The 25,531-nt window shown below is 38.6% G+C and overlaps 1 protein-coding gene across 3 annotated transcripts in view; it reads left to right on the forward strand.

The window, feature by feature from the left end:
• GRID1 (glutamate ionotropic receptor delta type subunit 1) overlaps positions 1 to 25,531 on the forward strand; it is a 540,304-nt gene that overhangs the window by 3,285 nt on the left and 511,488 nt on the right. The window lies entirely within an intron of this gene.

The following is a 25,531-nucleotide window of genomic DNA, read 5'->3' on the forward strand; positions in this document are numbered from 1 at the left end:
TATGAAAATTTGCATTAATCCATATGTATTTATGTCTAAGTTGTGTACATGCAAATTATGGCTACAAAATTACACCAAATGTTAATTTTCATGAACTCTGAACAATTTCTTCTGCTGTCTTTTTTCCTCAGAGTAGGTGCTAGTTAATATCATGCACATTTAGGAGAAACAACAATATATACCTTTTCAATGGCCTGATCCCATTAACAATAGGATTCCTCCTGCTGCTCTGAAAGTTTAGCAAGGCAGTATGAAAAAATATTTATGAAAATGGGAAGAAAGGGATGTTAAAACTCCACCCACATAGTCAGACACCAGAGGAAAATAAAAATCTCTAAATAATGGCGGGTTGATTTATTGGCAAAGATTAACTCTGAACAATTGGATCTTCTTACATTTGCAAAAGCTCAGTGTCCTATATTGGAGCTAATTCATATTCATGGAAGTGACAGCAGTTGGCTGGCTGAACAATTGCCTTCAACAATGTCTCTTCTCAGAAGTAAAACTTTATGAAACTATTCTGAATGCCCTGGGATCTGAACTGACAGTCTTGTGGACAGAGTCCCTTTGCTCAGTTTTGTTGAAAGCAGAAAAGCACAATCAACTGAAGGATTCTTCCTGACCTAGTAGGATTTTTTCTTTAAATTGGTTTAATTGCTAACCTTGGACATTAGTTTGCATTTATGAAGACTACTATGAACCCAAAATATCTCTGCTGAAAATCCATGCTAAAGAAACAGAAAAGACTCTGGTCAGATTTTTAATCTTTTTGATACAGAATCTTTGTGCTACCTGAATATATGTAAATAAAGATGTTTCTTCCTCTCCCTTCTAAGATGCTCTTTCAGGGTTCATGTGTCCATTGCAACTAGAATTGCTCTTTGATGAACTGATCCCATGCTGGAGAATTAAGGAAGTAGTTGATGAATATTCACAATTGCAAAGAGAAATTGTTCTGTCACTACTTCATTAAAGCATATCAATGCGTCTTCTTTTGCGAGGACTGCAAAATGATCCTATCTGCCAGTAAAACCTTGCCACAGAGTGAGAGCTAAGAGAAGAGCATCAGACTTTGCTCAATTTCCTGGTTTGTTTTGTTGGTTCAGGTCAGGTCTTTTTTTATTTAAGATTTAATTTCCTTCTTTTGAAACTGTTATACGACATGCTGACAGAATGATCCACGGGACGTACAAGTTGCTGGGCTATTCTTACTGAGCAGTGTCTCTTTGCCCGGTGTTACTTGGTGTCATTCTGACTCTTCAAAATCTCATTGTATTTCACCATACAGATGTCCTGCTCATTTTGGTAGAATATTGCATATAGTAGTCAAAATAACCTGGAGCAAATCCACTGCCCAGACTGCTCACAGAATCTTGCTGCTGCTACGTAAAATGCCCTGACACCAACATTATTCTTCTGCAGCGTCTTTCTAAGCAGCGCCATGGAAATCAATGTTGCAAGCATTAGCTTCATAGCGATGGAACTTTTTACAGTAAAAACCAATCTGCAATAAAATTAGAACATTATGATACTACTGCCAGAATAGTTCACACAGTCAAACCAATCACAAATATTGGCTTTATTTGAAGCATCTTTTGCACAGTCTTGTGAGATGACATTGTAAGTTATTCCTTAAGTCCTTTTTAAAGAGTGCTGCAAGCAAGGACCTTCATTTCAATGATACTGTGCTGATAAAATTATGGAAAGTCGTCCCTACATGTAACAAGGTCTATTACACAGCAACAAGACTTTAATTACTAATGGAGATAGCTTATAACGTGCTTTTGACCTGGCATTTATTGTGCAGTTTGAGAACTTTTGCATGGGTAGGAAGCATGGAAGAGTAGTAACTGCAGGGTTTTCTCAGCAGGAGCAGTGCATTTGCAGAACTAAAGGCCAAACAGAAGATGCCCTGCCTTTCATAAATGGAGTAGTTTTCAATGCTGGAAGATGCTGAGAAGCGTCATCAGATTTTGGAGAAAAGCTTTAGGGACTTTGCTTTAGAGAGAGAAGGGCATGGTTCTGCTGACTGAAATAGCCAAATAAAATTCAGAGATCCTTTTCCTTCAAAGACTTGGTGAATGCTTGTGTTAATGGTTGTGGCAGGTGCCAGAGAATAGTAATTAACAAAAAGTGTAAATAGTGTTCCATCTTTGTCTTTAATTTTTAATATACGTTGCAGAAATAAGATCCTATTGTGCTGATAAGCAAAGAGATTGTTTTGATTTCATCAAACTCATATCCTATAAGAAAGTATGGCAAGTGGGTGGAAGGAATTCCAGTGGCAAGGGATGTAACAGTAAAGAATAAACAGACCCCGGTGTATGCATAAAATAGGACTTTGTTGTCTGTTTGTGCTTGCAAGCAGTCGTCACATTTTGTAGAATATTGCTTTTATGTATGTGGCTGTTACTTGAGGGAAAAATTGTTTTTTCACTGACTATCATGGGAGAAAATATACATGGGAAATCATTGTTCTTTTCACATCATTTTAAGGAAATGAGCTCAAATCGCAAACATGATGTTAAATTATATCCTTGCTTCCAAAAGAGCTATGTGCTCAGTTTCTTTTAAGTGATTGAGATAATAAGCACAGGCTTGTGTGTGGTGTGTATTTAAACTAGTACTGTGGTAACCTTTTTGTGATTCAAGCTCAAAGGTACGAGAAATGCTTTAAAGCTTTCGGTTCAAATTGGGATTTTTGAGCCTGCCATTGGTATTGAGAAGGGACTTGGTGTATGACATATGGGTGGCAAAAAAGTTTCCAGCTGGGCTTGAAAACACAATGGCACGTTTAAACTAAAAACCAAACAAAACTAAGTGTAAGTTTTAAAAATATTGCGTTTGGAGGGAGAATAGTTAGCCATAGGTCAAAACTGGGGCATAGGAAAGCTAATACTTTACTTTTGTAATGCTCTTTGGAGAAGGGATCCAAAGGAGGTAGTTGTTACTTGGAAACTGTAAAACTTCAGTGCCCTGTCTCTCAGTGAATGATGGTCGCACATCTATGGAGCTTTCCTGGAGCTGAAACTTGCTGTTCTCTCTGCATAGCAATTTCAAATGAATTGTTTCTAATTTGAGCAGCCTTGCATGTGTGGTTGTTGATGTTAAAATGCTGTCAGCTCTGGAAACCAGAACAAATTTGGAAAATCAGAATGTGATTTGAGAGCAAGAATGGTGTTCCATAAATGGGTTTATTGTCAGTCCCATGTATGCTGCTGTGGTTTCAGGGCAGCTCAGAGCTGCTGATTTTTTGGATGTCTGTGCTGTTTACCACTGAGTGAATCTGATCTCTTGTCATAGTCCGTGGGACTTGGTAACGGTACATACTTGGCATAGTTCTTGAACTACCTTGGCTCAGCACATGTATTTCAAGTTACTACCATAGCTGCTTTCTAACAGTTTTATTTGTGGAGAAGGTATAAGCTAATCAATGTATAGGTAACTAAGATGAAATACAGACCTGGAGAATGAAACTCAATGGCTCTATTGCTATTCTGGCATTTATTTGCCTGGCAAAAATCCCAAGAAGAGCTATACTTGTTGTATGTGCATTGTCCAGTGGCAGGGAGTTGTGGAGGAGCGGAGTGACTGTATACTTGTGTGTATGCATGTGTCTTGGGATTTTTATACATAGCTCTTTTTGCAAACCTGGGACTCTGTTTCAAGATAATGCAAGTGTCCCTGACTAGAAACCCACAGGTGGGCCAGAAGCTGCGTCTTGGTTTTGGCAAAATGCAGGCTTCAGGTATAGGACAGTTTTCTCTGTTGGAAGAATTGAAACTTAGGTGGCTACTAAATATAGAAGACAAAGACCTAACAACAACCGTGAAAAGATACCCCTGGGTCATGGTAATAACCCTTCCCTTGCTATTGGGTAAGCCCAGATCCAGCACCATTTAAAGCTTCGTCAAATATGTGTTTGTGTAAATTGGGATTAAGGCGTTTTGCTTTGTTGAGTTGTACTTTCACATGCCCTAGAAGTGGAGGTGGTTGTTTTTAGAGTTAGGATATTTTAATACCAGAATGAGAGAGTTAGAAAGAAAGGAAAGAGAAGTATAACAAATGCAACCAACCAAACAAACAAAAAAAAAAGAAAAAAGAAAAAAATCCATAAAATACTGCATATACAGATTATCAGGGTTTTTTAAAACAAAGCTTTATTGATTTGGCTGCTTTGGATTGGGAAATTTGGTGCCTACCTAGAAATCAGACTGTGCCTAGATTTTTAATGTAAAACACAAAAAATAAAAAATTCTCATCTGCCAGAATGGCAAAGGATTGGTGTATATCAATAAAGCATCAATTAATTTTTCTCCAGTGGTTTCTCTTGAGTCTTTCATTGTCACATAACTTTACCTCTATCTGCTCTTCTTCTGCAGCTTGCCTGAACACAGATTTCACACTGTGTTCATCAGAATATGGGGTCTTGTTGGAAGTTTTTGACAGGTGAACTCTGAGCTCTCCAGGAAGAACATATTGTTACATAGTTTTTATTATTTGTTTTTTTTCCTAGTTTTAATCTGAGCTTTCAACACATTTTTAAAAAACAGCCAGAAAGAGTGTAGATAGGGGTTCCCTCCCATGGTCAGAGAGGTCTTGCTGTGCAACTACATGTTTTTTCTACTAGTCTGATGCAGTTAAAAGCTGTTACTCAGTGGGGTGAATGTGCTTAACAGTTTTACCTCCTTGTTCCCCCTGAGACCAGACCAAGACTTGCTAAGGACTGCCACAGTGAAGACATCTGTGACATTGTCATCTCATCGTGCTTGTGTTTTTATGCTGTATAGTTGCGTGGCTCAGCGTATTATAAACCAGAGCTGAAGAAAACAACAAATGCGTTGCTGTTTTCTTCCCGTTCTTGTGATTTTTGTTATGCTGAAAGCAGGGACATCCCTGCAGATGTCTTCAGTCAAAGGAAAGGAGTCAGTAGCCCATAGAGGAGTCCCTTTGGTGCTGAGGTTGAAGGCAGGTTACAGACTGGGGGCAAACATGGCTTGTTTTGTTATTTCATTCCACTGGTGAGTTGTTGCTTTGTAGCCACAGCCATTTGGGTTCTGGTCACAGTTTAACTGCAGGTGCAAAATATTTGGTACTTTCCGGAGGCAGTCCCTCTGAAATGCATCCCTGGGATAGCTTGGGAATTTTCCCAGGCTGTTCTGGGGTTAGTTCCATCCCAGCCACATTCCCTGCGTTTGCAAGAGGCTCCCATAATTTCAGGCTGGGGCTGAGCTGCCCTGGGAGTGAGCTGCAGACAGTGCCATCCATCAAGGTGCAGCAGGCAGTGAGGAGTCGGGGGAAGAAGGAGGTGCTGCTGTGGGCTCCCATCTTAGTAGGAAGGTGGGTTGTTTTGGTTTTTTTTTGTGGAAATATGGACAGCATGGATGGGACCTGTTTGGAGCATGGAGTCCTACCCCAGCATGGTGGAGGCTGGTGATGGGGAGGTGGGGTGCTCAGCCTGCCACAGGACATGTCTCAGCCCCTGGCTGCTGTGGGTTGATAGGGAATCCCCTGTTAATTTCGTGCTTTGCAGCTAAAAGGTTTGTATTTTGTCTGAAAGATTTTTTTCACTCCCTCCATCTGTGTAACAGGTTAAGCTCATTCCTTCTCTCTCTTCTAATATGCAGACTTGCTAATACCTTTATTTCCATGTTGGGTGTGGGTCACCCATCTATTTTAAGGGTCTCACACACAAGAGCAGCTGCAGGGTAGGCTACAATTCTTTTTCAGTACCTAATAGTCTTCCCCACTGATCCTGCTGCCGATCCTGCTCATTTATCAAGGAGCTGCAGTTGGGTTTCTTATTCTAGGATTCCATTATAGAAAATATGCTACATCATTAACTAGCATGCTAGAAATTATCCCAAAAGAAATATCAGAAATAAGCACTGTTCATAAAAATATTAGCTAATGTGTTTCAGGGTTATAGATTTTCTTTCTGTTTCTCCTTTTATTATTTTTTTTCTTGAAGAAAATAATTTTCTGACTGCTTTGTTTGTCTATGGCAGCTTTTCTCAGTCATTACTGTGGAGGAGGATCTGTAAATGTGAAATGAGTATACAAAACCGCCCCAGCCTGATCTAGTTATGGCTAAAGAAAATGGTCCTAAATTGTGAAATACAATCTCTATATGTGCATATACATATACATGCAGGCCTTTATACCCCGTACAAATAATTTAATTGCTAGACTTTACTCTGTAATATGTCCAGCAGGGAATATGCCTTGAGCCTTTCTGTTTTCAGAATCTTCCAGCTACAGATGATTAGAGGATTGACTGTCTAAGTATTACATTTTAAATTACATTTTCATACTTGCAGAATGAGATGAATTTAATGTTTTGATGTGATTTATCATGCTATGGCTGAGCCATACAGTGAAAGAAGTTAAAACTGTATATTGAACAGAGGGGATATCATCATGTTTATAAAACTGTTCATGGCTTACCATAATTATTTACTGGAAGGAAACAAAACCAAAACCTACTGGAAGGAAACAAAACAAAACAAAAAGTTACAAAGACATTATCACACTAGGAGTGTTATTTCAGTAACAGTTACTTCAGATTTAACTTTTTGCCATTTCAGAGGAACCACAGTCAAACTCTTATTCGTTTTTTAGGCAAAGATCAAAATGTTTTTCATACTTTTATTCATAATAAATTCCCTCTGATGGGAATTCCTGCTGTGTCTTTATTTGTCTCTGTCATCTCATGCTTAGAGGTGTTTTTTCAATTTGCCCCTCAGAAAAAATTTACTTAGAATGTGTTGTTGGAATCATACTGCTGTGTGAGTCTTATAAGAAATTAAACTTTTTTTTTTAACAGATGTTTTTGTTTATCTGAAAGTGCCCTGTTAGAATGGAAATGGCCCACTGAGCTATTGCTTTTCTTGTAAGAGATTTTTTCATAATTTACAGATGTTTGAGTTGATGATTTTGAAAGACAGCTTAAATGTTGTGTTGCATTTTGACAGGGTTTTTTTTCATGTAATAGAATTTGCAGTGATTTTCCTTACATACAGAAATGTTGTGTGGTTCTTTACATTTGGAGATCTGTTGAAAGAGGCCAAGTTTCAGACCAAGGAATGAAACCTTTTTATGCACAGGGCACATACAAGTTATCCAGACTACCTTACAGAAAAATGTATCAGCTCTGAACTTGAAACCTAGGTGCCATCCTGATAATCCTTTCCATTTCACTCTTCACTGAGGAAAGGGGGCAGCTAATGCTGATCCTTAGTGTAGCTGTTTGGTTATTAGGGTTCTTGTACATGAGAAAATTGAAGTGAGACTGTTAAATAGCATGGAACATTTTGAGAACCTAATTTTATATCATATGTAGATCTGTAATCATTTCAAAGGCAGATAATAATGATATGCTAATATGCCAAGATTCCTTTCATTTACATAACTTTAAGGCAATAAATATCTGAAATGAGAAATATGTTTAAAAGGCTTCTTTTATGTTTTCCTAATAGCTTGCATTTAATTATAATTTGGAGACCTGATTGCTGTGCTTGAAACTGCGTTCGGGTTTGTGGGTCTGGAGTGCATTTTATAGCCTGAAAGGTTTGTCTTATCAGAAAGAGGGTGTCTGTACTAGCCCTGCTTCTGTGAAGTTCCATTCCTTCAACCCTGTTGTAGCATCTTGGTGCCTGTCCATTTGTTTCCTTTGGCCCGTCATATTTATATTCAGATATGCAGTAAGAATTAATACTGGAAAGCACTAACAGCCAGTGCTTAAAGGTAAAAAGAACCAAGAGGCATTAATTTCAAGTGGTGTTTGGCTGCATTAAAACACACAGCAGGGTTTCTACTGCTTGACCTTACTGAGAACCATTCCCTTAGCAACGTTTCATAGAGGGAGTAAAAGGACAGTAAGAAAACAATTTTTTTTTTTATTATATTCAATGGAATAATATCCAAGAAATGAATTTCTCTCTTCAAAAATACAATAAGCTCAAACCAAAAAACTCCCAGTGGGTCCAAGCTCCCATTATGTATCCTGTGTCTCAGTCCAGTCATTTAATCCTCTGCTTTTTAACTTACTTATCTGAGTCTTTGAGATTTTAACTAGTAGCATTGCTGATGCAATACTTTCAATATCCTCAAAATCTCATTGACAATCTGGTTTGTTCTTGTTTAGAAAGTGAATAAAAGGATTTTCCATATAAGCAAATGTTTGTACAGTTACTGAGAATTGTCTTTGTCAGCATGTAGATGACTGTTTTATACCATTACTGGATATTTAGGAAATACCAATTGTTTGCTGCTTGGTAATACTTTCGGTGGTGAAACTATGTAATGATCTAGAGCAGGATTTCCATAGCCCTTTGTTTTCTTAACCTCTCTGCTTCTGGATAAAGGTAAAACTTGGAATGGCAGAAGGAGCAGTTGTTTTATGGGAGACGGAGCCTCTCAGTGTCTTTTCTGTGTGTTTCCAAACCTTTGACTTAATTTTACGTTTATTTAAAAATATGCTTTGGAACTCCAAGGAAAACTCTGGTATAAATTGAATATTTTTCTTGTGTGGAATATTGGCTGCATTTTAATCTAAAGGACTGATGTTTGTCCATTTTCTATCCTACTCGAGGATATTTTTTGAATGAGAATAGTTATCTGAGAGGCTCAGAGAAAAGGAACTTAGGATGTGATGTCTGCAAGGGTCAAAACACAGAGGGCTAGGATGTTGAAGTGCACAAAAAATGAAAGAGAACAACTCAATTATCTGCTTTAAGTTTATTTTTACTGAAAATTTTCTTTGAGCTTGCTTTTGTCCTCAAGTACTTCAGTTACTGTGGAAGTAACAGTGTTTTGATACAGGTAGGACTTAGTGACCCAAACAGAAACAAAAAATGCCTGTGCTTCCTCTGGTCTGAGAGAGTTGCTTGCACAGTATGGGTCTGGATTTTTAAAGAGTCTGGAGAAGGGCAGGAGTGTCACAGTGGTAGCAAGTAATCTGTCTGCAAATAATCAACCCGTGGCAGGCATTCCCTTCCCCAGAGAAGAAAAGGCATTTCCAAAGTGTGCTCACAGGACAAGATGGGAAAGATATGGTCTAGCAGAAGTTGAGGCTGACTGATCCTCTGCTTGTAGAAAGTCGTTTGTCCAGGGCAGCTTGAAATGAGAGTGCCTATATCTGGATTAAAGCGTTGTATAGTCTACATGAAAAGTAATTTCACGTTTCAGCACTGCCTAGTTTTTTTTTTTTTCTTCTTCTTTTTTTTTTCTTTAAAGAAAAGCCAACAAATTGTAAGGCAGATGATGGACTGTGTGTGGTAATTCTTAGGGAACCCTTGGGAGGAAGGTCTTGCAGCAAGGCACTAGACAAGCAGTATCCTTAGCCATGAGTTAGCTCACCCTTTAAATATGTTGCAATGCTTTGGGAGCCAGTGGGGTCTTGCCTTGCCTCTGGATGGGTGCTCACAGTGAGCTGTGCAGGCAAGCAGAAGTGCTGTTGTCAAGCGTTGTTACAACCAGCCGCCTTAAAGCAGGTGGCTGGAGTCATCTTTCCCTCCCTTCTCTGCCCATGGCAGTGGCACTCGTATGGCAAAATTGGTTCACGAATGGGTTTCTAAAGGCTTAATGCCTTGTCATTTGTTGAGGGCAGTTTACATTTTTGTGACCATGGTGTTTCTTCTCTGCTTTTACACACTTGCTTAAAAATAAAGCATAACGTCAGCTAAAACTCAGAGTCATCTGGGCAATTCAGATGCCTGATTCTTTTTGAATCAAATCTGCAATCCTAGTTCTCAAAAGGCATTTTTGCTGTCTTTCATTAGATTCTTTTGCAGTAACCTAATACTTCGCTCAGGAAGGGCTTCCTTCTGCTTTCATTTTGGTTTATTCTTAGTATCTTATTGCCAAGTCAGAGACCACATAGTTGTAGCCGGTATCGTTATGCCTGGGATCTTCACCAAAACTCCAGTTTCTCAAAGGCATCTAGCTGGTGAAACATACACTTTTCTGTCTGTCGTTGTCCTTTTCAGAGCCACCTGCTCACTTCTAACCATACCCCATTTTATATGGACAGCAGATTCATCATTCTACTTCCTAGTGAGTTTTAGAAATATAAAATATTTCTACAAATTCTGATGTCTTTTTTACCTGCCTTCTCTTGTTTAGTAGCATGGTGCTCCCCCCATACTTCCCTCTTCCGTGCCACTGCTTGATGCAATATATTTTATGAACATGCTTTTTGTGATTTGCTGGATTATTCTATTTCCATTGCATTTTAATCATCATGATGACAACATCTGTTGGCAGCAGTATAAAGATGTTTCTCAGAGTGTATTCTAAGGTTTGTAAATGGTTACTATATCTACATGAGAAAACTAAGGTTTTGTCTTTTCCATTTACATTAAAAGAAGCAGAACTGCATTAAGGAGATGAAATGTGTGTCTCTGGGAGACTTATCGCCCTTCAGTGCCCACCAGGGGAAACCTTTAAGTTTCACACAGATGGTTACCTGCTGCAGTGAGCCTGCGGTTTGTATTACAGAGTTAAGTCTCTCATCCTGCTTTCACTGATGTGACGGGTAATCTTCCTCTCTTTTTTATTTTATTTTAGATTTTAACCTTTAAAGCTGTGTGTCTCTGACATCATAAGGAAATGGAGAACACACATGAACAAGAAGCCAGAGGTGCTCCTTGAGAGCATCACGGTAGCTCTGAAGAATGGCAAAATACCAGGAATGTGAAAAAGAAATTACAACAGTGGTCAGTTATATTTGCTATAGGGCACTCTGGCAACGCTGGCAGTTAAGCGCATTCAGACTAAAATAGTAATTTTGTCAAAAAATACTTCATAATAAGTCCATGAACTAAAACATAAATTATCAGTTGTCATGATTTTAATGCCTTTTTATTTTCTTTCTTGTGCTAATTATCTTTAAAGAGACATTGTCCTTTAGGTGGCTCAACTTGCAGAAAAGCACCTGATGGGTATGCAAGAAATAGTTTGTTGATCAAAGATGGGAGTTCATGTTCTGCACTCATGGTGGCACTTGGGCTCTGAACTGGATTTTGCTAATCTTGCTAACTGGTCTTTTATTGCTGCTGGTCTCTTGCTCCAAAAATTTATAAATGGTTGTGTTGACTCAGTGGAAATGGCACATGTCTGAAAGGAAGCTATAAGAGGAAGGTTTGGAGCAGAATGTGTGTGATATTTTGGCTCTGAAATTTATTTTCCCCAAAAATAAATAAATAAGGTGTTACATGGGGTAATTGGTAGGGAAATAGGTTATTTGGGGTCTCTCTCATGTTTGTAAAAAGAGAAAATGTGCCTTAAAATGTTGTTGTTTTTTTGTTTGGTTGGTTTTTTTGGGGGGTTGGGGTCGGGGGGGGCTGTTTTTTTCAGAAATAGCACTGGTAGTTGCCCAAGGGTGTAGTTTACCTCTGTACAAAACCTGTGCTTGGAGTGTAAGTTAACTGTAAAATTTGTACACTGTAAAATGCAGTGCATGAGACCAGAGAACCACTGTACAAGGCCCTAGAGAAAAATACGTATCATACATGCACACAACACTTTACCTGGTTAAATTCAAGTTAAACTCAGTCTCAAGATAATCAAGGCAGAAAAAGGCGTGAACCTGCATTGCTTAGTTCACTTCCTGGGACAATGCGGTGAACTAATAAGGTAAGATTGTTCTCTGTGAGGTTGAAGAAGAAATAGGAGGAGTTTCTTTGAATGTAGAATAGCTTAGTGACAGCTGGAAAGACTCTGTTGGCTCCAGTGCCCCTGGAAAGTGCCTTAAGGCAAGATGAAGGCTTTTGTCAATTTGCCGTTTAAATCTGTTCCCCGCTACTTTGTTGGTGAGGTGTATTGTTCTTAGGAAATGCAAATAAATATATGGATATAGAGAGTTCTGTCTGTTAAAAATATGTCTCTATCTCTTCAGGGTTACTTTGAACGTATGACTTGCAAATAGCTTGTCAGATTATTATATTAACTGGGAAATAGCCATAGGGCCTTTGGAAAATGCACTTGGAAGCTTAGAATTTCAAGTGGGATCTTCAAGATTTAGCAGGTTACTACAATGTTGATAAACAGCTTGAGAATTGATAGAAAAACTTATGATACAGTTGATAAAATACAAACCAGCTGAGGAAGGTTGTCTAAAGCTCAAATAAGCATGCATGAGGGAAAATGAAATCCCTTCTGAAAAAAGGTCTGTTTATATGTGAATTTTGCAACTCTTTTATTTTTTTTTTTTAATATTTCTGGGGATGTTATATGGATGTTTAAAAAAAAAATTACTTCAAATTATTTTAGCTTTTGACCAGAAGTTTTCTAACAGATATGACAAAGTCATTATCTTCATGAAACCATAGAGACAAATCCAGATGTATTTTGGTCTTGGTCTCATAAATCTAACTTCAAAAAATGTCCTTTGAGTTTCTTAATGAGAGGTTGTTAGTGTGAAGTGTGTCTGTGTTCTTTCCAAACGATTAACAGTTACCTTTTTTCCAGGGTGTCCATATTTGCAAATAATGGCTCACATGGGAAAAGTGTCGCCATCAATGTAATAGAGTGTTCATAGTGCTTTAAAAAAGTGTGCCTGCGATGCATTCATCTGGAATAATATTGAGAGTTAAGCTGAAGATGGGAAATATTTGCTGACAAGGCTGGCCTCAAGGCGTTCTTCTTCCTTCCTAAATGCTGATAAAATTGCTTGAAATGTTCTAAAGTATATTGAAGGTTGTCTCAAGATGGATATATTGGCTTAAAAAAGAATTATTCCATTCTCCCCGTAATTATATTCTCTCTCTGATGAGATTTTACAAGAAACTTATTTTATCTCTTTTTCTATAGAAAAATATTAATATAGGAGGTAAGCTTGTTGAGAGTATTAGTTATCTTGATACAGAGAAAGGTCAATTGATTTTATGGATGCTAGTCCTGGATTAAGTTTTAAATTGTGGAAGTTTGACTCTAACTCTGGTTGCTGGTGAATGAGAATTTCTAGCTGAAAAGAAATGGGGTCCCCAATGCAGTTTCTCATGTGCTTGCCAAGCTCTGCTCTGTATAGCAGAATCATGAGGACAAAACTTTATCTTTGTGACCTCTGTAGGTGTCCTTGTGATTGGAGTTCCTCTTCCCAGTGCTCATGTAGTGTTACCACATACTTCATGCCCCTTCTGACCTGTCTATGGGGCCCCAAAAGGGATCTGGCTCTTGAAACATAGTTTAAGGTGTATGGTAGTCTTTTCCTTCATCCCTTATTTCCTTCCCTCCCTTCTCTTCACTGTGATCCTTTGATCACCCAAAGCACCAAACTGGCCAAAGGAAAGTGATGGGATGTTTGGTGTATTAGGCTGGTACATCTATTGATTAATTCTGTTAGTCCTAAACTGCATTTGCTTAAACCAGAAATGGATTAAACTAGACCGTGGAGGAATTTTTCTCCCTGGTGACATAAGTGGGGACGTGCTACTTATTTCTTTATTACTCTTTGTGTTGTGTGGGTTGTGATCCATTTCTTAGGGTTTGACATAACATTTCTTGATATTGTTTGGACCAGCATGACGGCTTGCTCTCCTCTTGAGTCGCATTGTAGTTCTGGCCTCTGGCCTCTTACTGTAGATTTTGGGATGGCTCCGGGGCAGGTATTTTCAAGTTTTTTTAAATTTCTGTACCTCTGGAAAAGTTCCTGGAGGGGTGATAATTTAAATCTTCTGAAAACAGACTTTTTTTTTTTTTTTTTCCAGTTGCCTAGATTGGTCTGTGAAGCACAAGTTGAAACCAGTGGTATAAAATTTAGGAAATAATCCTTGGTGTTCATGGGACCAGTGTGTTCTTGACCCCTTGATTGTATTTTCCTGTGATTGCAGAGAATTGCAGTCACTGACCCAGATGATCCTTCCAGCTTTGTCCCCCAGACGCGGAGCATAAGCATGCTCAGTCCTTAACTTCGTGCTGCTTAGTTTCCTTAAAATGGTCTGTTAAATCTTTATTTTAAATACTGAGGGTTTGTCTTATCATTAACCAACTACAAAGAATAGAAAAACTGACTGACATTCTTGAATGACAAGCTGTTATCTAATTGCTGACAAGCAGATGAGCAACCCCCTTGAATTTGCTGATCTCCGTTGTTTTCTGTAGGGAAATACAATGTGAAGGAGGAGCACCCTAGGTCTCTGGAGGTTTAAGCCTCAGAGATATAAAATGAAACATGGGAATTTGGGATGTCTGACAACCATAAGCTTAGATATTGGCCTGTTTGCCAAGCATGACTGTTCTACTGTCATAATGCAGACCAGAAATCTTTAATAGCTGTACTTCAGTGCTTGTAAACTAGTGAGTGATTATTTCATCTTCTGTTTATACCATTCATCAAAGCAGTCGGGGTTGACAAGGCCTGGAAAATTCTCAAGGGTTTTGCTGCTGTTAATGCAGCGCGCTACAATGGGACCTCTCTTGTACAACAGTGTCGCTGATTACATCTAATATCGTAGTCTGTATTGGCACTAACTCTCTGAATCGTAGGAGCTGTGTATTCCTACCCGTCTGCCTTATTTGAACTGATTGCAGCAAATTCCTTGGAAGTTCTTCCTTCTGTATATTGCATGTGAACTTCTGAAGTTAAGTATGTTTGTTGCCATTAATAGCACACAGTAGCTATTCGATGATTTTGTAAAAACTCAGGCCATTTACTTACAATAAAAAATAGAAAGGAAAATTTATGTGAGGGTTTTGAGGAACTTAACTTTTTTTTTTTTTTAGAAATATGAATAAATCTCTCCAAGAAATCACTGTATGCAGTAATGATTTACTGCTCTAATTTATTCAATTTATTAAATACTTCTGTAGCGTTGTTCAACTCATAGAAGTCTAGTGTGAGGACGACAACCCACTTTCTTTCTTCAGATGACAGGGATCTGAAAGCATAACCTTATAACCATCAATAACCATGTGAACTTTTGCCTGGCTTGATCCTCAGACACACTAGTGTTCTAGGCCATACATAACCTCATGGCAGCTCTGATTTAAATAGTGCAAATGACAGTTCTTTTTTACAAACAGGCTGAGAATTTGTGCATAGAAAAGCTTTCCAGGCTCACGTGCATTTAGACCTGGCTTGTGAGCAATACAGTGTAAGTACTGTGAAAATGAACCAGATCCTGTCCTAGGCATACCTATAAGTACAGGATGCAACCTTTATCTCCTCTATCCTGCCACGTGCAGCAGAGCTTGGCACACACATGAGAATCTGCTTTGGGATGCATTTCTTTTCCTCTTTCCTTCCAAGTTAGCTTGGCTCTTCAGCCTCAATGGGTGGGCGTCTTCTATAACAAAGCAATTAAATTGGTATGTTGCTTATGCTTATTGCAGTCACTTGAAATGTTTCGCAGGTATTTCTGAAATATGATACTTGATCCTTCCACAGGCAGACCCTGCACATGGGAGAAACATCCCACATGCATGGGCTTAAAGGCAGGATGGCTCAAGGCACGTGCAAAGGAGGCAGCTCTGGGACAAGTGCCTGCAAGCGCAGCATCAAGCTTTAGTTCTAGTGATGAATTTGGCTGAACTGTGAGGCTTGCCAACTGTTGCTGCTGCCCCATGAGAAGGGCTGGAATTTGGGAAAGGCCGCAGTTGCTGGGGGCGGGAAGGAGCACCCCTTCTCATATTTTCCATTCTCTCTTACCTGACATCAGGAATAATACGCTCTGCTCGCCTGAGTGCACCACTGGGACTTCACCTATGGTTTGTTCCTTCACATTTCTTTCGTACGGCAGAAACAGCTCGGACTTGGCCAGAAACAACCTCTTATCCTTATGGCATCAGAATTCAATTCTGTCTAAACTGCTGAGATGACGTGAGCTGTCTCTGCTTAACTGTCCATATGATAACATTGTCTGCTTTGCCTGTGTGCGAACTGAGTCCCTGTTTTCAAAAGGTACAGCCAATGGAAAAATAATTGCAAAGACAAAGCTGCACCATGAACGGAATTGAAGGAATGCTGAATGTTCTCAGTTTTACCCCTCTAGCACATATACAGGTGATCTTTTCACAGGTGATGGGCTAGGGAAAGTCAAACAGGACTGCATCACTGGAGTGACTGCTTCCAGCGAAGTCGTGAGTTGCATCTGACTTGACTGATCTGCAAAGACTTGAAGTGATTAATTTCTTAGAGAAAGAACTCCAGTCTGATATATGCTATTCAATATAGGTACAAAAATAAAGACTATACTGGAGGAAGTTATTTGTTGAAAATTATTCAGTCGTTTCTGGAAGAAATAGGCAATAAATCTGCTTGACTGTCTTCATTAAACCCGAAAGCATCTGTTGCAACACTTGTTATGGTAACTGAAGTAGGTATTAAGTCCGACTGTAAAAGTTATAGAAAATATAGCTTTAAAAATTCATTGCCTGTTTTACTAGTGATTGGCAAATAATTCCTAAAAAGAGGCTTTAAAGGGCCTGGTCTGTGGAGTTGACAGTTCTTAAAGCCTTGTTTTGGGTTTGAGAGTATCTAGCTCCTTCAAGAAGAGTCTGTTTGCAGATTTACGATCAGTATCAGATGTTTTTGTAAGCTCATAGCTGGTTATTACATAGAAGTGAGCAAGAGCTAACCAAGTATGGACGATGGGAAAATGAAAACAGACAATTCCCTAGAAGGGCCTTTCAGAACTTGGTGCCAGCCATGCAAATAGAGCTTGGTATCCTTCTTGGAAGTATCCTTAAACTGCAACAAGAGAAACGGCCTACTTCAAAAGCCACACTGCATTTACTAATTTACTGTAGCTTCACAAAGTGAATCTAGAAATGGATATGGCAAGAGATATGGCAGAGCTGTAGCTGCCGTTACTGGATAGTACAAAACATACAGACGATAAGAGTTCTGAGCCTATAATTTTTAAATACGCAAAAATGGCTACATGTAGCACAGAATGTATTTCACAGTGAATTAGAGATCCATCATTAGTTTTTAAGCACTTTCAGCAGCAAAATATGAGAACATTGCTTTGAAAAGACATGTAGGCAACTTTGCTCCTTTATCATCCTTCTGAGAAAATGTAAAACACAAAATGCAAACAAAATTAATTCCTAACTGTTTTTTAAAAATTCACGCCATGAGATTTGAAATAGCAGTTGGAAAAATCCTTTATTTCACCCCTGTGTTTTTTGGATTTTTTTTTTTTTGAAAGCTGAATAGAATGCAGTTTTTTTGTTACAGGCTTTTTATAAAAAAAATTAAATTCCTTCTTCAGAATGTGTAATTTTTGGTGACAGTGATCTTATCTGTTACCTCTACCCACTCTCCCAAATAAAATCCAAAGAAACTCTTGCTGTCAGTGCAGATTCTTCTTGTGGTAAGAGAATATTTTTGGCCTGAAAACTATGGTTAGCTAATAAGGCTTGGGCAGTGGCAGTCCATAGAGAGAACTGCTGCTTTTTTTTACCCACCATAGTTCAATTTGTTTCATATCTTGAAAATATTTGGGAGAACCCCCTAACTAAAATAATCTCCAGAGAACTGTTTAATCTTTTGATGTAAGTGGATATCAAGATATCTGACAAGTGGATATCTTCATTGTATTTTAGAAGACTTAAAAAGAAATGGAAAATATGTGACTTTTGTCTAAAAGCTTTAGTGGGCTTTGCCTTCCCTATAGGCAATGGTTGCTGAGTCCAGGGCTCGATGAGGCACATCCAGTGCTGTCCCATTGCTGCAGAGCTGCCTCACACCTGACTGGTGTCCCTGCTTCTGTGCAGGCATTTCTCCTGGTGGGAAGGAGGCGGGAGAAGAGTGGTGCTGTCCTAGGAACTTCTTTGTCTAATGAAGGAGCAGGATATTTTGGGTTGCTCACAGCTGATCATCTGGTCTCTTTCTCGAGAATTATTACTGAAGTCTGTTTATGTGGGCAAAATTCCATTTTAACTTCAGCAAAGAAGGTACCAACTGAGGCAAGGAAAGTCCCCAAAAGCTGAAACTTGAGCTAATGAATTGACCTATATTTCTCCCACTTCTGTGAAATTATTTTTTCAAAAAAAATATATATCTGTATAACTATATATATGTAAAGCTGCTCACCATTAGGCAAATTATGTACTTATTAGAGGACACTTCCTTTTCTTTCTGGGAGTCTTTTTCTGTCATTCCCTGCTGTGGTAAGCAATACACAGAGAAGGTTGTTATGATAGAATCACTGTTCTTAGCACTAGTCCTTATTTTCTACTGTCTCTTATAAGATTTCAGCTTTTTTTTCCATGCAATTTTCTGATTTTCAGTAAGAGTTTCCTTAAAGACATGTCTTGTTTTATGCTAAACTCATCCTTCATAGGAATTTCTTCATGAAATGCTTGCAGTTAGGACAGGCGGATTGCAGCCCCTGAGGGGCATCGACCAGTAGTTTCTTGACTGCTCTCCCCAGAAGGCCCAACCTCTGCCAGGCTGCTCTTGTGCTCCAGATGACCCAGCCATTAGCTCCAGAGGCACAAGGTCCCTGCAGCACTTGCTGACATATAACCTTATGTTTGCACTGGAACTCTTCCATCAGGTACTTAAATGACCATCTCAGTGTCTTTATTTCTCACAGAATATTGAATTCTTCATTTAATACCTCCTTTCATGAGGAAGGACTCTACACGAGCTTTAACACTACTTGAATCCCATTAAGAATTGCTGTGATGCCTAACAATGTATGTCTTGTAATTTGCTATAAAGACAGTTCCTGTTGATTTGGTGTCACAGAGAGAAGGCATATTTCCATTGAAAATACTTTTCCTATTGCCATTTGTTCAGCCAAATGCTTCAGAAATAGCTATGGTGCTTGGGTTTACCTTTGCAAGCCTCATATTTTTGACACTGAACGCTTCCTGTTCAGAAATGACAAATTAGCTAGAGGCTTGGAATAAAATAAGGAGGTGTCAAATATGGTAAGAATATCTAGGAAAGTCGTTGTTGTGTACCTGCACTGTGTGTTTGATTAGGGAACACTTTTTAAAGCATGGGAAACAGAAGCTGTCATTCTTACCTCTAATGGGATGCCTCAGAGATGGAGCTGCTAACTGCTCTAGAGAAGGCACTGTGGATTTCCCTTTCAAAACAGTCTTGAGAAGAGATAATGCTGCTTCACCCAGATCCCTGGTGACAGGAAGGGCTCAGGAGTGTGCATCTGACTTACAGTCCCTCAAATCCTTCTTATCCAGGGGAAATCTTCTCAGGAGTCTCCGTAAAGATACCTCAAAAGAACAGGAGATTGCTGCTTGCACAGGGCCATAAGATCTCACAAAGAGGAAAAGCTTTGCAAAGTAGAGGATTTTTTTTTTTTTTTCCTTCATATACCTGCTAATGACTGACATAGGTAACTGCCCCCAAACTATAGCCTGTTACACAGCAAAAGAGGAGGACTTGGGATAGACAAAGTTATTAGCTTGATATAAACCTTTGTGGTTTGGATCACAGCTGTGTGTCACTGTGAAGGACTCTAAAAGGGCTTATATCAAGAGGGATTTAGATGAATGCTGAAAGGCAAGGCAATACTAGTACTGCCTTGTTTCACACGTAGTCTTTGTTGTTTTAGCGATGTCAAAGTTTCTTATGGCCTGGATGTTTCAAAAAGGCAAATAGGTACATGTAAATGCATTGATTGTTTAGGATGGTTGTAAGTTTCAGGCTTGTCAAGCACAGTTTACAAATCTCTGTCTTTACTCGAAGTAGGAAAAAAAGGCAGTCACTTTCCAGTAAATCTGTATTTTCTTAAACAGAAATACTTCAGCTATTCTAGACCATTTTACTGTCTATCACTGTACAGATACTGATATAATTTCTCTGTAATAATATAATCTTTCTGCTCTACCTACCTAGGAGCATTGTGAGAATTAATTAACAAGTCCTGATAAGAATATTCAGCACGCTCTTAAGTATTTTATTCAGAGATATCTTGCCTTCACTACAAGAACTTGAAGTGCTTTTCTTTTCTCTATTTGCATTAGAATAAAAGGTCAGGAAGCAGCGTTGCAGCGTTTGACCTGAGGGATATGTTTTCAGATCGTGGGGGTAGGTGCTTGGCTGCACCACGTAGTGACAGAGTCTTTGAATTTGCTCTTTTGATTGCCTTTCGATGGGCATGCAACAAAAGTTTTCTGAGTGTAGCTGCCCCTTCCCTTCTGGTGTCAGATTTTGAATCTGAAAGAGAAGTTGATAGCACATCTTCTGAGTGACCAAATTTAATAGACAACTAGCAAGGTCCCGTCGAAGCTGCAACTGCTTGGCTGCATAGTGGTACCTATTTTGAGAATGTTTTCAACTCTGAGTTTTTTTTGCAGAGCAATCAGTAATACTTAATTAGTTGATTAATCACAAAAAATAACAGCACTTCAGTGTATGCAGATCACTTTTACTTAAAATAACTCTCAGCTTTCCTATTAACTATCCTTGGTCTTACGGGTTTTTTTCCTGGCTTTTCTTCAGTTCCCTGTGATCAGCTACAATGTTTAGAAGGTCTTTTTTCATTGGAAAACTGACTGAGTGCTAGAGGAGGCAGGTTCTCGCATGGAAGGAGTTTATATGATACTGATAAAGGTCTGTTATTTTGTAAATCTTGAGAGTGGTACTATCCTGTCATTTGATGAAAACTCCCTGGCCAAATCCACCAAGCCTTTCAATTCTTTTCTATCACTTTTCCCAGTCTTTTCTGTTGTCTCTTTGTTTTATACATTTGTCCTCAGAGAGCTATGTCAAGGTATGGTTTGGCCCTTGGCATCTGCCTGTAATTTTCTAAAGGAAAATAAATGAAGACTGCACCATTTCTGTTTACCTTTTAGACTGATCTTCATTTGCGACATATCTTTGATAGCTGCCAGAATACATTTCTAGCTTCCTTGAAAGTTGAGTTTATCTCCCTTCAGATCTCATTATGTTCTGCAGCTTTACTGCCCTAGGAAGCAAATATATATATTTCTTCATCATGTTATCTCTTTCTGTTTACAAACACCATCTCTTCCATTTTCTGCCTTTTCTGAATGTGTGGATAACAGCAGTTTTCCAGAACACTTGCTTTGTATTCTGTAAATCACTGCACCATAAACAAGTTCCCTTTTTTTATGTATTGATGTTTTTTTGGCCCCTTTTAATCTTGTCATCGCACATTCCTGCATCATGAAGTGCTTTCTTCAGGCTCATCTATTTCCTTCCCTACCACTCTGGACTTCACTCATTTTTTTCTTTTCTGTCCCTTTCCTTTTCCTTATCTGTCTTTACTTTTGGACCTCCCTTCTTTTCTAATTCTCCAACCAGTGCAGCTACAGTTATCAAGTGTTTGTGATGTAGAATGTCTATTGCCTTATTACTTTCATGAAGCTTATGTGAAAAGCTTTTCTGTGAAAAAGGAAACTGCACATTGCCCAGAGGTGAGGGAGGCTAAAGTGGAAGGGGTCCTTGTGCCAGAAGAAAATCCTTGTGTTTGTCACTCAGCAGAAATCTGAGGACTTCACCAGAATGGAAGCATTTTCTCCACACCTTATTATTTGCGCATGTTCCTCCCAAACTTGATGTACGTTAATGTTGTTATGCGGCAGGTCAGAGCAGGAGCCACTTAAACTGACTCAGACCATCCAGATCTCAAAAGCGTCACGTGTGTCTTTTCTACAGCAGTCATACTTTCAGAGTTTATATACCCTGGAATGTGTATTTTCTCCCTCTCTACCTAGGCTGTATTTCCTATTTACAATGGAAAACCTGATGCATCTCATCCTTTAAGATTTTTTTTTTCCCCTCTGTGCATCAGCACAGCTGGAACTCTGAAAGGTACACTCCAAATGAGCGCTGAATTCTTATATTGTTTGCAGCAACAAACACTACAGTTACAAAAAGGCTTCCATTATAGTCTCTAGCTTGGCTCTTGCCTCCCACCAGCGCCATGGATTCCCCTTTCATTTCTACTATTCATCTTTAAACAGCATATGTTATCTGCAGACACAATGGAGAGACAAGCTCTTCAGAAATGTATGTAGTAATAATCTGTTCTGCATGCTATTCAGTGTGAGGTGGTGGCTGCTTTGGAATCTGTCTTTCTGTAGGAAAATAGTGGCATTTCAAATGAAACTTATTTTGGAGAAGTAAGGTAGGGCAGTGCCCCGGTTTCCAAAAGAGTAAAGAAAGTACTTCATGTTAACCTGGCTTTGTGGATTTTACAAGTAAACATGAAACGCCCAGTTATTCTGGATTGAGATGACTTGAATCTAGTATGTTGAATCAGAAAGAACGACAAGTGTTTGTTTTCGTCTGGGGTGTATAGTGGCTAATATCAAACCAGCACAGTGCTGTAGTTTCAAAATCTGTCAGTCTCCAATTTGCTCATGAACATGGCTCTTGAGCAGGATAGGGAGATACAGGATTTTGATCTTCCTGAAATGGGTTCCCTTCTTTTAGCAAGTGTGGGGATTTCATGCACTCTAGAAAGTACATTTTGGGCACAAGGATCAGTCGGTGAAAGGAAAGTTCTGTGTACATTGGTAGGGAAAGGAGGAAAGCTTCAGTTTCACATTTTGTTCCCTCCATTTGTTTGTGCACATTTTGTTAAGTAGGATCAGTTTCCTTAGGTAGTAGACCAAAGTAAGCACAAATGCTCTCTTCTTCTTGATGAATTAACTATGAAATTTGGATGTTCCCAGTAGGCTGTGGTTCAACTTGCCTAACCCAAAGGCTTCAAGTCTTTGCATGTGTGAGATGAGTTTCCAGCTTTGTCTATTCCAGTGGCTTCAAGACAGCTGATCTGGAGTCTTTGTTAGTCAAAATGCATGTTTAAAGGAATGGTGCATCTGCAGACTAGTGTTCTCAGTTTGGTTGAAGCTCTGGAGTCAGTGTTTGTTGCCATTAAATGAGGGCTGTTCGCAAAGTGTGGAAAATACGTCCAGACCCATGCAGTCATTGTCATTTAGCTGTATTATCATATGTGAAATTTGTACTGTGGTTTCCAGTTTTCTGAAGACTTGTGTTGTTTCTGCAGGGAACAGCTTATAGTATCCAGTAGATAGAGAAGATCTCTGGGAAATTAAAGTAATTGAAAGAGACTTTGTCCCTCCCTTCTCTGGTTTGACTCTCCCAAGTTTTCTGTCTGAGAGGGAAAAATGTGTCCCACTTTGCCATTACCATAAAATAACTCCTGCTGCTAAACTGTGCAAGTTTTGTGTGGTACAGTAAGTACTAGGAGGATTATGATCTTTATCTTATTCTCCCTGAGTGTGCTTCTTTGTGTGTCTTCCTTATTTGATTTGGTTTTATGGTTTTGGTGTTTTTTTTTTAATTTTTAGTGTCTTCTGTTTCTAGTCTTTCTTTCTAGCAAAAAGAATTTATTCCTATGCTTTTTGATGAAGGCAGAGATAGAATGGACATAAAGAAAGTTTGTTTTCAATTAATCTTATTAGGCAGTGATTTCTATCCTTTTATTTTTTTAAAATTTGACTGAAATTTAAGATTTCTGAAATAATATTAAAAAAATCTTCATGGCACTAGTAGTAAGAAGGATAATCAAATAGGCATCTCCTTTAACCAACCCATGACTTTCTACTGGGTTCCTCCTTTGGGTTTCCATCAGAGATTCAAGATTTGGGACTCTGGGATGAAAAAGTGACAGCTTGTGACATTGTGGCTTTTGGAAATATGGACGTTAAATGACTCTGTACGCACTGGGTTTCTTGTAGGGTGTACAGGAGGTCCAAAGTGCTAAACTTGCCTCTGCAATTTAATTTTCTTCCATTGTTATAATTAGAAATATGGAAATGCATAAAAATTCTGCGTAACGTGAGAGTACATGGCTATTGAGAAAGAACTTGTGCTCTTCATGGGATCTTGTAATTAGATTCTGATGATTTTTTACTTGCCAAAACAGGAGGTTTTGGGGGGAAGGAGAAAATAGACAAATTTAGGGTGAAATGCAAGAAATTTTTTACAGGAAGAAATTGAATTAGAAAGATATTGCAATATTTCTTGCATAAAATATTTTGACTTTTTGCTTTTGGAAATGATGTAGCTCAGGGATGAACCCTAATAGTTGTTTATGTAAAGCCAGGCTTGGGAAGTTTCTATACCTTTTGCCAATTTTATTATATCTCCAGATATTACCAATTAATATATCACAATTTTTGGCTGTAAAAATTCCCTAAATTAAAAGGAAATATTGTTGAAAGGATAAAAATGCCAAATATGCCTTTCATTAAACATTAGGTCTTTAAAGAAAAAAAAAAAGTCTGTTTCAAAGAAGCATCCTTTTTTTTCCCCAGTGTTTTGGTCCTGTAGCAGATTTTATTTATTTATTTTTTGTTAAACCTAGCTCCAGCTATAATTCTAAAAGCTGTAACTGGTAAATAATCATGGGTAAATGAAATATCTCAGCATATTTCTGTACGTGCAGACAACTTGGCATTTTAATATTCCCTTCAGGGAGGGAATACATTGTGAGAAATCAAGTCTGCAAATTATCTGTAGTAAAAATGCATTATTTCTGGCAAAGATACAAATGGGGTGCCTGTGTTGATGCATGTCCACAGTGTCATTAACCATGTTCCTTAATAACTATTAATTAGTTTCACTGGAGCTCTGGTAGTCCAGATTAATTGCAGTGGGAGGGCCAAGGGGGACTAAAACATTCCTTTATTTCAGTGCTGCTAAGAGTTGACTGCATATATTGATAGAAGGCTGCCTTTGGTCATTCTGAACTGTTTGAGTGATGTTAGTTTCCTTGGATCTTTTTACCTGTCATGAGTGAAATAACACCTATTAACAGTACCCACAATTACGATTGGGAGGAGCAGCACTCTCCTGCTCCTCTGCATGCCAGTATGCAGCTTCCAGGGCTGCACACAGATAGTGTGCAGGTAGCGTTATGGCATTTTCCTTCATTCAAGTATTTTTTCATCCAGTACCCTTTGTTGCAAACTTTGCAAACAAAACAAGGACAGAAAAGCAAAATGGTATTGGCCAATGTCCCGATGAACACAAACCAGGAATTGCAGCAGCACAAGTGATAAGAATCTCTTCCTTTGCTCTTTGAACAAATTTATCTTCCCATGAATCATAAGAGAGCTCCCATTACACATCAGTCTGGTCAAGGACAGCTGTTTTGGTACAGAATTGAATCTTTATTTTGTAAGTTTAAGAAATAGAAATTTGTTATTTTTTTTTATTGTTCTTCAATAACTGTATCACAGGATCCTTTCTGTTGACGCAACTCAAAGAAGTACACCAGATGAATTAGGCATAATGATTATTTATGTGCAGTTTTGGTAAACTTTGTCTGTTTCCAGTTATTACCAAGCAGTGTCTCTGTACAGGAATTAGCCATATTAAAAGTTAAGCCGTATTTTAAACTTATGACTGAAGAGCAGTCCTTTTTCTCTCATTTCAGAGTATTTAATTCTTTTATCCATTTCTGAATGGTTATTTCTGGTATCTTTGTTCTCCAAATTTCGAGTGCTGCTAAAACGTGTACCAGAAGACTTACCTGTTGTGCAATCCCTGATGGCTCTGATATAAATGGTGTGAGTGTCTTGAAGAGGATATCACATGTCAGCAGAAGAGAAA

The sequence above is a fragment of the Numenius arquata genome, chromosome 10 (genome assembly GCF_964106895.1).
Source record: "Numenius arquata chromosome 10, bNumArq3.hap1.1, whole genome shotgun sequence".
NCBI classification, from domain to species: Eukaryota; Metazoa; Chordata; class Aves; order Charadriiformes; family Scolopacidae; genus Numenius; species Numenius arquata.